Below are 12,496 nucleotides of genomic sequence, written 5' to 3'. Positions count from 1 at the left end.
TGGGGTCCTGTGAGATGTTTTGGCATAGTTTGCAGCTGGATATATTGCAAGGATGTGTGCCATTCTCTTCTTTTTGAGTCTGTGTTAGGAGTTTACTTCTAATTAGCTTGTGTTTTAAGTTGGGTGGCTGTCTGAAAGCTAGCACTGGTGGGGATGGGAATATCTCTTTCAGTAATTCATCCTCCTGGAGTAAAGGCTGTAGATCTTTTATGATTCTTCTTAATTTTTCTAGCTCTGAGTTGTATGTCACTATAAGGGGGATTCTGTCTGTGGCTTTTTTTTCTTTGTACTGTAGTAGATTTTCCCTGGGTGTTTTGAGAGAGGAGGCAATATCCTTGGAGATTATTTTGGGATTGTAGCCTTTATGTTTGAAGGATGCAGCCAGGATTTCTAGGTGTCTGTCTGTCCCCTGGGTCAGAGCAGATACGGTGGTATCTTGTGGCTTGGCTGTAAATAATGGATCTTTTTGTATGTGAAGGATGGAAGCTGGAGTTGTGGAGGTAGCTGCATCTGTCTGTGGGTTTCTTGTATATAGATGTTTGTATATTACCATTGCTGATTGAGACTGTGGTGTCCAAAAAATTGACTTTTTCTGGGGAGTAGTCAATTCTGATTGTAGGATGGTATGTATTGAAGGAATTGTAAAATGGTTTTAGAGATTCTTCCCCCTCAGTCCAAATCATAAAAATATCATCAATGTACCGGTAGTAGTTTAGGGGTTTGGTCTGGTATGTATTCAGAAATGTCTCTTCCAGTTCAGCCATAAAGAGGTTGGCATATTGGGGTGCTGTCCTGGTGCCCATCGCAGTGCCCATTATTTGTAGATAGATATCATTGTTAAAGCAGAATTAGTTGTGAGTTAAAATAAATTTGATTAGTTTTGTAATAGTTTCTGGTGAGTATTGATGGTCCATTGTTGATGTTTTTAGGAACCTCCCACATGCAGCTATGCCATCCGCATGGGGGATGTTGCTGTATAGTGATTCTACATCCATCGTGACCAGAAGGGTGCTAGGTGGTAATTGCTTGATAGTTTTCAATTTATTCAGAAAGTCTGTGGTATCTTGTATGAAGTTGTTTGTTTTGTGCACGAGAGGTTTCAGAATTCCTTCTATGAGTCCAGATATTTCCTCCGTGAGTGTGCCAATACCTGATATGATTGGTCTGCCAGGGTTTCTGGGTTTGTGAATTTTGGGTAGCATGTAGAATGTGCCCACAGAAGGTTGGTTTGGTATGAGTTTCTTCAGATGTGGCTGTACTTGTTTAGGAAATGTTTTAATAAGGTCTTTTAGTTGCTTTGTATAATCCTGTGTTGGGTCCTCATTTAGTTTCCTGTAGTATGTATTGTCTAAGAGCTGTCTGTGCCCTTCTTCAATGTATATTTGTGTGTCCATAATTACCACTGCTCCTCCTTTGTCTCTGCGGGTTTGATGATAATGCATTCGTTAGTTTGCAGTGTTCTTATAGCCGCTCTTTCTGGTGGGGTAAGATTGTACAGAATTTTCTTTTGTTTGGTGGAAAGTTGTGATTTTACCCTATGTCTGAAGTTTTCTATATAGTTGTCAAGTTTGTAGTTTTGTCCATCCTGTGGGGTGAAATAAGTGTTCTTTTGTTTAGAACTGTATTCCGGTTTGTTGGGTGCCCCTTTATTGTGAAAATGTGCCCTCAGGCGCAGTTTTCTAAAAAATTCTTCCAGGTCTGAGTATAATTGTATTTCATCCACTTGCTGGATGGGCAAAATGAAAGTTCTTTGGAGAGTACAGAGACTTCATGCTGTGATAATTGATGGTTCGAGAGGTTTATTATCCCCATGTGATCTGCATCTCCAAAGGTGTGATCAGTGTTTCTTGGTTGGTTTTGGGCTCTGATTTTCACATGCCTCAGATGTATATCCAAGTGTCTACAAGGTGTCTGGGGATGTTGGTTTTGCAGAGCTGTTTCTGTTCCAGGTTAAGCTGTTTTCCTCTGTGTGATTCTGCAGGAGAGAAGACATCCCCACCAGTGCTAGCTTTCAGACAGCCACCCAACTTAAAACACAAGCTAATTAGAAGTAAGCTCCTAACACTGACTCAAAAAGAAGAGAATGGCACACATCCTTGCAATATATCCAGCTGCAAACTATGCCAAAACATCTCACAGGACCCCACAGTCATTCACAAAGGAAAAACATTCAACATAAAGGAATCCTTCACATGCTCATCTTCCAATGTGGTATACATCATCCAGTGTAAAAAATGTGACCAAGGATGCTATATTGGAGAAACAAGCCAGATGCTAAAAACAAGATTTAACTTACATAGACATCACATGAAAAACGCCGTTGCCAGCCAGATTGCCACGTCTGTGGGGCAACACTTTACAAAAACAGAACACTGTACTAGTGATTTCATAGTAAGAATCCTGAAAGGTAACTTTAAAACAATACAGGAACATAAGACTTTTGAAGTCAGAATGATTAAATATTTTGACACCCACCAGACAGGACTTAACAGAGATCTGGGCTTTCTAGCTCATTATAAGCCATAAAATTGTAAATTGTACTGCTTTGTTTGTCACTCTGCTGTCTCCATGCATATCCCCCTGTCTCACCCATCCACCTCCATCCCCACCCTGGTAGATTGTTACTGAAATGCTTTGATGTCTCACTTATATATACTGTCATCTACCAAGATTTGCTTATTTCCGATCTGTCGAAGAAGGGCAACCTTCGAAAGCTAATCAAGAAATGTACTAAGTTATGTCCAATAAAAAATGTATCATCTTATTTTCTTTTTCATGTTTTATTTTGTTTTTATTTCTGTTGATTACCTTTAAAAGTGGACTAACATGGCTACCACACCTCTCTACTCTTAAAACTAGAATGACATATTCCATTTCGTCCCACAGATCAATCCAGAGACTTGTGGGTTATGTCCCTCAACCAGCAGATGGAGATAGAACTCCGAGTTTACTATATGTGGTCATGTGCAGCCCTCCACAACTCAGTATTCTCTCTTATCTAGCAGGTGGAGGGTCATAACCAGTGCAGCTCTCTGTTGATCTGGCTCCATCCCCGTTCCCTCGGGTTTTGTTGAGCCTGTTGTGGGGTTGAGGGAGCTGCTGTTAGCTCTGGCTATACCTCCCCAATTTCGTCCGTGCAGGGTCCGGCTCCCGTTTGCTCTCCTGCCTCTTCTCAAGGTTAAAAAAAAAAAAAAAAGCCTCGGGGCCGTCAGGGTTTTCCCTCAGACCAAAATTGGATGCTTGGCTGGCTGTTTTGACAGCGCGGGGGAGGGCTGGGTGAGACGGAGCGGCAGGGATGTCAGCTCCGTCTGAATTGGCTAAGCGCTGCTCGTGGTGTGGGAACCGCCGAGCAGCATCGGAAGCGTGCGAGGCATGTCTGAAGGAGCAGACAGCCAAAGAAGGGGGTTCCTGGTGCACGGGGTGGGCTGGTGTTGGATCCCCTGGTGTCCTCCGCTCGTTCAGGGGCGAGAGACGGAGGAATTGGGCCCTAAACAGTGAGTGCATCGTGCGCTCCCGCGGGCGCCATTTTTGATTCCCCACATATGGCGCGGGTGGACGCGAGCAGTGTGGTCGGCACCCCGCAGACAAGTAGCGGGGGAGGGGGTGGTGCGGTGCTCACTTTCCCGCTCTCGGGTGGACGAAGCTGCAATGCCTTTTTCCCCGGAGATCGTGTGGCTGATGCACAGAGCCTTTCAGATGAGGGGAATGGCAGGCTTCGGGGCAGCAGACGTCCAGCTTGGGTGTTCAAGGATCCAGGCAGATTACTTCTGCTCACCAGCTTAAAAGGCCTCATTTGGCAGTCTCTGGTGCAGAGGAGGTGTCGGGTTCATCTGATAATGAGGAAGGGCTTGGTTCAGGGGACTCCCTGCACGCTCCCTCGGAGGACCTGGAGGAGGGAGAGTTGCCATCGAGGGAACGGGATGACCCCACGGCAGTAAGACTGTTCCGGAAGGAAGAGCTCCCCTCGTTTATTTTGCAGGCCTTGGAGGTATTAAATATCTCTCCTCCAGATGCAGTCCCTGCAACTAGCGCGGCTCCCTCCATTATGACAGGGACTAGGGGTCCCTCTAGAGCCTTCATGGTCATGAGGCTATGAAGGTGCTGCTTGCAGCGCAGTGGGATTTGCCTGACGCTTGCCTTAGGGTAGCGAGGGCGATGATGAGGCTTTACCCTTTGCGGCCGGAGGACTTAGTGTCCTTTTAAGTTGTCGGCTGTGGATTCCTTGATTTCAGCGGTCACAAAAAAGACCATCTTGCCTGTGGAGAGCGGTAGTATCCTTAGGGATCCCCACGACTGGAAGCTGGATTCATCGCTTAAATCAGTATTTGAGGTGACGGCATTATGCCTGCAGGCATTGGTGTGTGGCTCTTATGCAGCAAGAGCTTGTCTTTCTTGGGTCCAGAAGGCAGCTTCGGCAGAAGAGCTGATTGACTTCCTGCCGGTTTTGGAGTCCGGGCTGGCATATCTGGTGGATTTGCTGTATGATGCGTTTTGGGCATCAGCCAAGGGAGTGTCGCTGGCAGTAACTGCCCGCCGCTGGGTCTGGTTACGGCACTGGGCGGCAGATATCGCCTCTAAGTCTCGTCTGGCTCGTCTTCCTTTCAAAGGCAAGCTCCTCTTTGGAGAGGAACTCACAGCAATTGTTAAGGAGCTGGGTGACTCTAAGGGTCAACGGCTGCCAGAGGAGAAGGTGAGTTCTCGCTCGGCGCGTCACCGTTTTAGGGAGGCTAAGCAGTACAGGCCGGGACGGTCTGGCACCTTTCAAAGGCCTCACTTTCAGCAGAAGCAGCAGCAGTCCTTTAGGGGGGACCGCAGACCTTCGTCGTCAGGATCCAGAGCGCAGCAGGGCGCCAGAGGTACGCAATGTTGGGGCCCTGGCCCATCTCTTTCCTCCCATAGGGGGGGCGCCTGTCCCTTTTTTGGGAAGAGTGGGCCAGGGTAACTTCAGACGAATGGGTGCTCGATATTGTGCAGGACGGTTACAGGCTCGAGTTCGCACGTCCCGTACCAGACTTTTCATGGAGTCCCCTTGCAAAGCAGTAGCCAAGCGGATGGCGGTCTGCGGAACACTGGCAGAGCTGTTGCAGTTGGAAGCGGTGCGTCCGGTTCCTGTTGCCGAGTGGGGAAAGGGTCGTTACTCCATTTACTTCGTAGTGCCAAAAAGGGGCGAGAAGTACCGCCCGGTGCTCGATCTCAAGGTGGTAAACAAGGCCCTGAGGATCCGGCATTTTCGGATGGAGACCCTATGCTCGGTGGTGGCGGTAGTACAGCCAGGGGAGTTTCTGACTGCTCTTGACCTCAAGGAGGCTTATTTATATATTCCCATTTGGCCGCCACATCAGCGTTTCCTTCGCTTCGTGGTGCTGGGTCAACACTTTCAGTTTCAGGCCATGCCCTTCGGTTTGGCAACGGCGCCGCAGACCTTTTCCAAAGTGATGGTGGTTGTCGCCACCCACTTGCGATCTCAGGGCATTCAGAGAAAGTCATAGGTACGATGCTGCTGGCCCGGAAGCGCTCTACTTCAGCGTCTTATGCGCGGGTCTGGCGCACCTTTGTTTCTTGGTGTGCTTCCGCTAGGATTGCGGCGGAGTTGGCTTCTGTGCATTATATTTTGGATTTTTTTCCGGACGGGTTGGATAAGGCCCTGTCCTTGAGTTCCTTGAAAGTTCAAGTGGCGACTTTGGCATGTTTCAGAGGCCTTCTGCAGGATCGTCTGTTGGCTTCACGTCTGGATGTGGTGCGTTTTCTTCGGGGCATTAACCATGTCCACCCTCCGAGAGTTCCGGTGCTGCCAGAGTGGAGTCTTAATTTGGTGTGGGCGATGCAGTGTTCTCTATTTGAACCCTTGCGGAAGGCTTCTTTGAAGGATCTTATGTTGAAGGCTGTTTTTCTATGTCGGAGCTGCAAGCTTTGTCTTGCAGGGACCCTTTTCTCCAGTTCACAGAGGCCGGGATATGTGTCAGGACGGTGCAGTCCTTTCTGTCTAAGGTGGTTTCACGTTTTCATGTGAACCAGTCGGTGATGTTGCCAGCGTTTCGGGAGGCAGATTATCCGAAGGAATTCCGAGCTCTACATTGTTTGGATGTGAGGTGAGTGCTTGTGAGGTATTTGGAGGTCACTAAATCCTTTTGCCATTTGGATCATCTGTTTGTGTTATTTGCTGGAGCTAATAAAGGAAACATGGCATCCAAGGCCACGATAGCTCGGTGGTTACGGCAGGCCATTGTCTCGGCCTATGTTGGCGTGGGCAAGGTGCCTCCTGTTCGGGTGAGCGCTCATGCTACGAGGGCTCAGTCTGCATCCTGGGCGGAAAGTCGTTTGGTTCCTCTGGAAGAGATTTGCAAAGCGGCTACTTGGGCATCGGTACACACTTTTGTGAAGCATTATTGGCTAGATGTGGCGGTGCAACAGGATGCGGCGTTTGGGGCGTCTGTGTTGGCTTATGGGGCTGATGTGTCCCACCCTACTTGAAGGATTGCTTTGGTACATCCCACAACCTGGTAATTTTCTTTCCATTAGTCCCAACAGATCAATCCAGAGGCCCTCCCTGATTCTGTTATTTCTGAGGTTTTGTGGTTCCGGTTGTTAGTTTCCAAGTTTGGTTCGGTTGCACCTGTTTTGGTCTGTTGGAATTTAGGTTCATTGATAAGTCTACACTTCGTCAGTTCAGCGAGTCAGCTGTGGAGCACTGCGGTGGCAGTTGCGTGATTCCGTTCTTTAACATGAAGGACAAGGGGAGAGGCAGGAGAGTGTGATTTGTGTTTCTATAAGGATGATGATCTGCTTTGGTATCGTCATACTGAGTTGTGGAGGGCTGCACATGACCACATATAGTAAACTCGGAGTTCTCTCTATCTCCATCTGCTGGTTGAGGGACATAACCCACAAGTCTCTGGATTGATCTGTTGGGACTAATGGAAAGAAAATTATCAGGTAAGAACTAATTTTACCGTAGTAAGCATCTTTTATGTCATAATTTAGAATATGTTCAAAGGGTAATTCCTTGTCATCAGCAGCAGATGAATCCATTAACTGATGGGTTATGTCCGCCTACCAGCAGGTGGAGATAGAGAACACTGAAAAACCATAGTGCTCTGTGGACAGCTAGCTCCATCTGCCTTCAGTATTTCTCTATCTCCCAGCAGGTGTGGACGTAGCTTGATCAGCTCCTGGAAAAATTCTGCCTGGGGTGGCTCCTGTGCTTTTGCGAGTTGAAGCTGGGGTGTTGTGGCTGGTGGTGCCCACTTTGAAGACATATAGGTTCGCCCTTTCCCTGCCTTACCCATCCCCCCTGTCTACTGGAGTACCTCTGTTGCTGCCTGCCTCCAACTTTCCTCACAGCGTAAAAAAAAAAAAAAGAGTACGTATTGGCTCTGCGTAGCTATTCTGAGGCTATTTTCCATGTGCAGCTTGACTGGAGCTCGTTTGACTCGGTCTTTTGAGGTGAGAGTGGTGCCCAGCTCCTCCGGGGAGGTCCCGCAGACGCCTTTCCGATCGGGGTAGGTTTTGGTGCGAAGCCGCCATTTTACTTATATATTGCCAGTCGGACGATGGCTGCTGAAGCAGTTAAACGCTGCTCCCGTTGGGGTAAACGTAGATCAGCAGCGGGGCTCTGTAAGACGTGCTCTTTAGATGTTAGAGCTGGTACGAGCATGGCGAGCGATGATTCTTCCCACTCAGTGGAGCTGGTAGCGGGCTCAATGTTGGAAGCGCTGCATGCCTCGACCCTCGCTGTTGCGGAGGAGTCTGAGTGCAGGGGGATGCCTCGGTTAGAGGCTACCAGAGGAGCTCCTGTCCCCGTTTCTCCTGATTCGGAGATGGAGGATCAGGGTGAGTTTTTCTCCCCGGAGTTTGTGCTTTTAATGCATAAGCTTTCATGCTGAAAAGAGCTCTGCCGCACGTGTCTGACACTGCGCTGCTACCTGGTTTCCCCCGGGTGTTGATGGCCTGGGGCTGGCTGATTCCCCCGAGCGTTGGAAGGCCTTCTTCCAAGGGTTCTGTGTGGCTCTCCTCTTCCAGACCTCGCTTCCGTGAAGCTCACAGGTATCGCCCGGGGCGCTCTGCTGGGTTTTCTCAACGTGCCCGTTTTCAGCAGAGGAACTCCTTTCGCTCAGACAAGCGTTCCGCAGCAGCCGGTTCAAGGCCTGGAGTTCAGGGGCGGCCCCCTCAATGACGGGGCGCCGGTCCATTCCTCGTGTTTTTGGAGTCCTGATGCGGTACTGCCGTCAAGTGGGTGGCGGTAGAGGAGACCTTACAAGTCTTGCTGCATCTCGGGGTGGTGATCCCTGTGCCTCCCGCCGAACGCGGCTGCGGTTGCTTCTCTATTTACTTTGTGGTGCCTCGAAAAGGCGGGTCTTTCCGACCAATCCTCGACTTAAGGTCAGTTAACGAGGCACTAAGGGTGCGACATTTTTGCATGGAAACCCTGCGCTTCGTCATTGCGGTGGTACAGCCAGGAGAATATCTCATGTCTCTGGACCTAAAAGAAGCTTACTTGCACATTCCTATTTGGCCCCCGCATCAACGGTTTCTCCGGTTTGCGGTGTTGCGAAAAAATTTCCAATCTCGGGCCTTGCCTTTTGGCCTCGCCACAGCTCCCCGCACCTTTTCCAAGGTAATGGTGGTAGTAGCTGCCTTTCTCAGGCGAGAGGGTAACCGGGTTCACCCATACCTCGACGGCTGGCTCATTAGAGCGGATTCGGCAGACAAAAGTCGTCTGGCCACAGCCAGAGTGGTCTCAGTACTGCAATCTCTAGGCTGGGTTGTCAATATACCCAAAAGTCACCTGATCCCCTCTCAGTCCCTCGAATATTTGGGGGTTCGGTTCGACATGGCCTCGGGGTTTGTCTTTCTACCCGAGCAAAGGCGGTGCAAGCTTCAGAATCAGGTCCGTCTGCTCCTGCGGATGCCTCGCCCGCGAGCTTGGGACTTTGTCCAGCTGCTAGGGTCGATGACAGCGACTTTGGAGGTAGTGCCATGGGCGAGAGCGCACGAGACCTCTGCAGATTGCCCTGCTTCAACGATGGTCTCCAATGTCCCAGGATTATCAACGCAGACTAACGTGGCTCCCTGTGGCCCGGCTCAGTATGGAGTGGTGGCTGTCCGACAGCATGCTGCGGCGAGGAATGCCGCTGGCGTTTCCCTCTTGGTGATAACCGATGCCAGCCTGGTCAGTTGGGGAGCACATTGCAAGGGAAGCTATGCCCAGGGTCTGTTGACACCCGCGGAATTGGGGTGGTCCATCAATCGCTTGAAACTGAGAGCGATATTCCAGGCTCTTCTGGCCTTTCACAAGACTTTGGAGGGGCTGGCTGTCAGAGTTCTGTCGGACAACACGACAGCTGTGGCCTACATAAATCGACTGGGGCGGCACTCAGTGCAGAGCACTGGCCGTGGAGGCCGCTCAGATTTGCCACTGGGCGAGCTACACCTGCAGCTTCTTTCTGCAGCGCATACAGCAGGTCAGAGCAACGTGCAAACTGATTTTCTAAGCAGGCATCAAATTGACCCAGCGGAGTGGGAACTGGCAGATGAAGTGTTTCTTCAGATCTGTGCCAAATGGGGAACGCCCGTAACGGATCTAATGGTGTCAAGCGCAAATGCCAAGTCCCGTGCTTTTTCAGCAGACAAAGAGATCCTCGCTCGGCGGGGTTGGATGCCTTGGCTCAACCCTGGCCTCCGGGCCTCCTTTATGTGTTCTCTCCTTGGCCCTTGATAGGGTGAGTCCTCCTGCGAATTTGGCTACATCAAGGAGTGGTGATTCTCATTGCCCTGGATTGGCCCAGGCGGCCGTGGTACGCGGACCTCCGGCAGATGCTGGTTGAGGCCCCTCTTCCTTTGCTTCTGGTATCGAACCTGTTGATGCAGGGACTGGTGACCATGGAGGATCCCTGCCGCTTTGGTCTTACGGCATGGCTCTTGAGAGGGTGCAATTGAGAGACAAAGGCTATTCTAACAAAGTCATCTCCACTCCCTTGCAGGCCCGCAAGCGGTCCACTTCCGTGGCTTATGCTCTGATCTGGCGCCAGTTTGAGGCCTGGTGTGTTTTAAAGGCGATCACACCCACGCGGGCTACAGTCTCACCGATACTGGACTTTTTGCAGGATGGCTTACAAAAAGGCTTGGCCTACAGTTCCCTGCGAGTGCAAGTGGCAGCTTTGGCATGCTTTCGAGTGAAGGTCTCTGGCGTTTCCTTGGCCACTCATCCGGACGTTGCCCGATTTCTAAGAGGGGCACTCTGGCTCCGCCCGCCAGTGCAGTTGCCCCGTCCGGCTTGGAACTTGGGACTGGTGTTGAAGGCTCTCCAGTGTTCGCCCTTCGAGCCGCTGAGGCGAGCTTCGGAGAAGGATGTGACTCTAAAGACAGGCCTTTTGGTGGCCATGACCTCGGTGAGACGTGTGTCTGAGCTCCAGGCTCTGTCCTGTCGAGGCCCATTTCTGCAATTCTCAGAGTCCGGAGTAACGGTACGTACTGTGCCTTCCTTCCTGCCTAAGGTGGTTTCAGCGTTTCACCTAAACCAGCCTATTTATCTGCCCTCCTTTTCTAGGGAGGAGTTTCTGGAATCTTTTGGGCAGTTACATCTTCTGGATGTTCACAGGGCTCTCTTGCAGTTTCTGCAAATGTCAAATGACTTCAGGACCTCTGATCACCTTTTTGTCTTGTTGTCAGGTCCTCAAAGAGGGTCTCCGGCGTCTAAGGCCACTATAGCCCGTTGGCTCAAAGAAGTCATTTTTTCTGCGTATCTGCTGTTAGGGTGGTCTCCGGCTGACGCGTTTAAAGCGCATTCCACGAGAGCGATTTCCTCCTCGTGGGCAGAAACAGGAGCACTCTCTCTTCATGAGATCTGTAGTGCGGCTAATTGGGCTTCTAAGCTCTCCTTTGTCCGGCATTACAGGCTGGATGTTGCAGCGAAGTGGGACGCGCAGTTTGGAGCGCAAGTGCTTGCTTGTGGAGTGGCATCTTCCTGCCCTAACTAGGGAGTGCTTTTGTACATCCCATCAGTTAATGGATTCATCTGCTGCTGATGACAAGGAAGGGAAAATTAGGTTCTTACCTTGGTAATTTTCTTTCCTTTAGTCACAGCAGATGAATCCATGATCCCTCCCTGTTTGTATCTGTTTTGTTGTTCAGTTTTTCCTGCAGATATGTTCCCTTATTGGGAGAAGTTGGAAAACAGTCTTCAGGATTTCTGTTTAATGATCTGTTACAGGAGGTTGAGATCGTCCCTCCTTTGTGTGATTATTGCTCCTGTTCTGGGGCATTCGTTTGCTGTGAGGAAAGTTCATGTTATTCTACTTTGAGGATACACTCTGCTTTGGAAGTCTCAAATACTGAAGGGAGATGGAGCTTAGCTGTCCATAGAGCACTATGGTTTTTCAGTGTTCTCTATCTCCACCTGCTGGTAGGCGGACATATCCCATCAGTTAATGGATTCATCTGCTGTGACTAAAGGAAAGAAAATTACCAAGGTAAGAACCTAATTTTCCTATATTTGTGTAATTTGGTCTTGTTAATGTAGTTTTTTTTTTTTTTAAAGATGTGAAAGTCAACATTTTTACTTTTGAAAGATAATCTGCATGATCTTGTGGAATATTAGGAGTTGACTTTTCAAAATGATTGGGAGTGCTAAGCTCAATACAGATTACCCTTCCCTTGGTGTAGAATTTTATTATTTGAGATGACCGTACACAGATACGTACAAGTAGTATTCTTGTAGAAAAGTGGCCACACAGTAGAAAAAAAGATCATAGAACTTGTATGCTGAAGTGATTGGATGGCAAATGAAACAACATATTTATAGTGCTGTTTTCTTTAACTAGCTTCAAATAGATACACAGCAAGAATAGAGAATAACATGGACAAAGTTTTTTTTTTTCCTCCCTACCCTGTCTGGGCATGCCCTGACTCTGTCCCCACCATGTCCCGTCCCCGCGGGCTCTGTCCTCACCTGCAGAAACCTCAAACACTTATGATTTTATATTTAAATCTTTTTGTTAAAGTATAAAAAGGAATATTCTAAGCAACTGTTTATGTATCACAAAGAGAAAACAATAATAATGAGTAACTATAATAACTCCACCCTTCCAACCCAACAATAGCTGACTTCTACTACCCCAAAGAATCCTAATCCATCCTGTTAAAATGTACAGGGGTACAAAATACAACCCGCTCTGTATGCCCTAGAGATGGAGAAATATGCCCTACAAAGCATTGTTATTTTTTAATCTGTGAATGAATAATAAGTCATCAATAATCTCAGGATTAAGACTAGCTCTCCTGTCTTCCACAGTCCTTCCTGCAATAGAAAATGTCTTCTCAGAAGACGTTCTGGTAGCAGGAATGCACAGGATCCCCCATGCAAATTTTGCCAGTTGTGGCCATCACTTATGTTTGTTTTTCCAAAAAATGAACATTGTCATCTGCATCACATAAATAACTGTCCATTTCATTAACAGCCTTCAAAGTAGAGAATGACACAGGTACAGAGTTTGTCCTC

General features: G+C 48.8%; 1 protein-coding gene across 1 annotated transcript in view; it reads left to right on the top strand.

The window, feature by feature from the left end:
- The window catches only part of PHIP (pleckstrin homology domain interacting protein), an 863,049-nt gene that overhangs the window by 17,605 nt on the left and 832,948 nt on the right, over window positions 1-12,496 (top strand). The gene's annotated exons all lie outside the window — the stretch shown is intronic.

Source organism: Microcaecilia unicolor, chromosome 3, assembly GCF_901765095.1.
Source record: "Microcaecilia unicolor chromosome 3, aMicUni1.1, whole genome shotgun sequence".
Lineage (NCBI taxonomy): Eukaryota > Metazoa > Chordata > Amphibia > Gymnophiona > Siphonopidae > Microcaecilia > Microcaecilia unicolor.
Note: the sequence above shows the minus strand (reverse complement) of the source record. Positions and strands in the feature narration are given on the sequence as shown.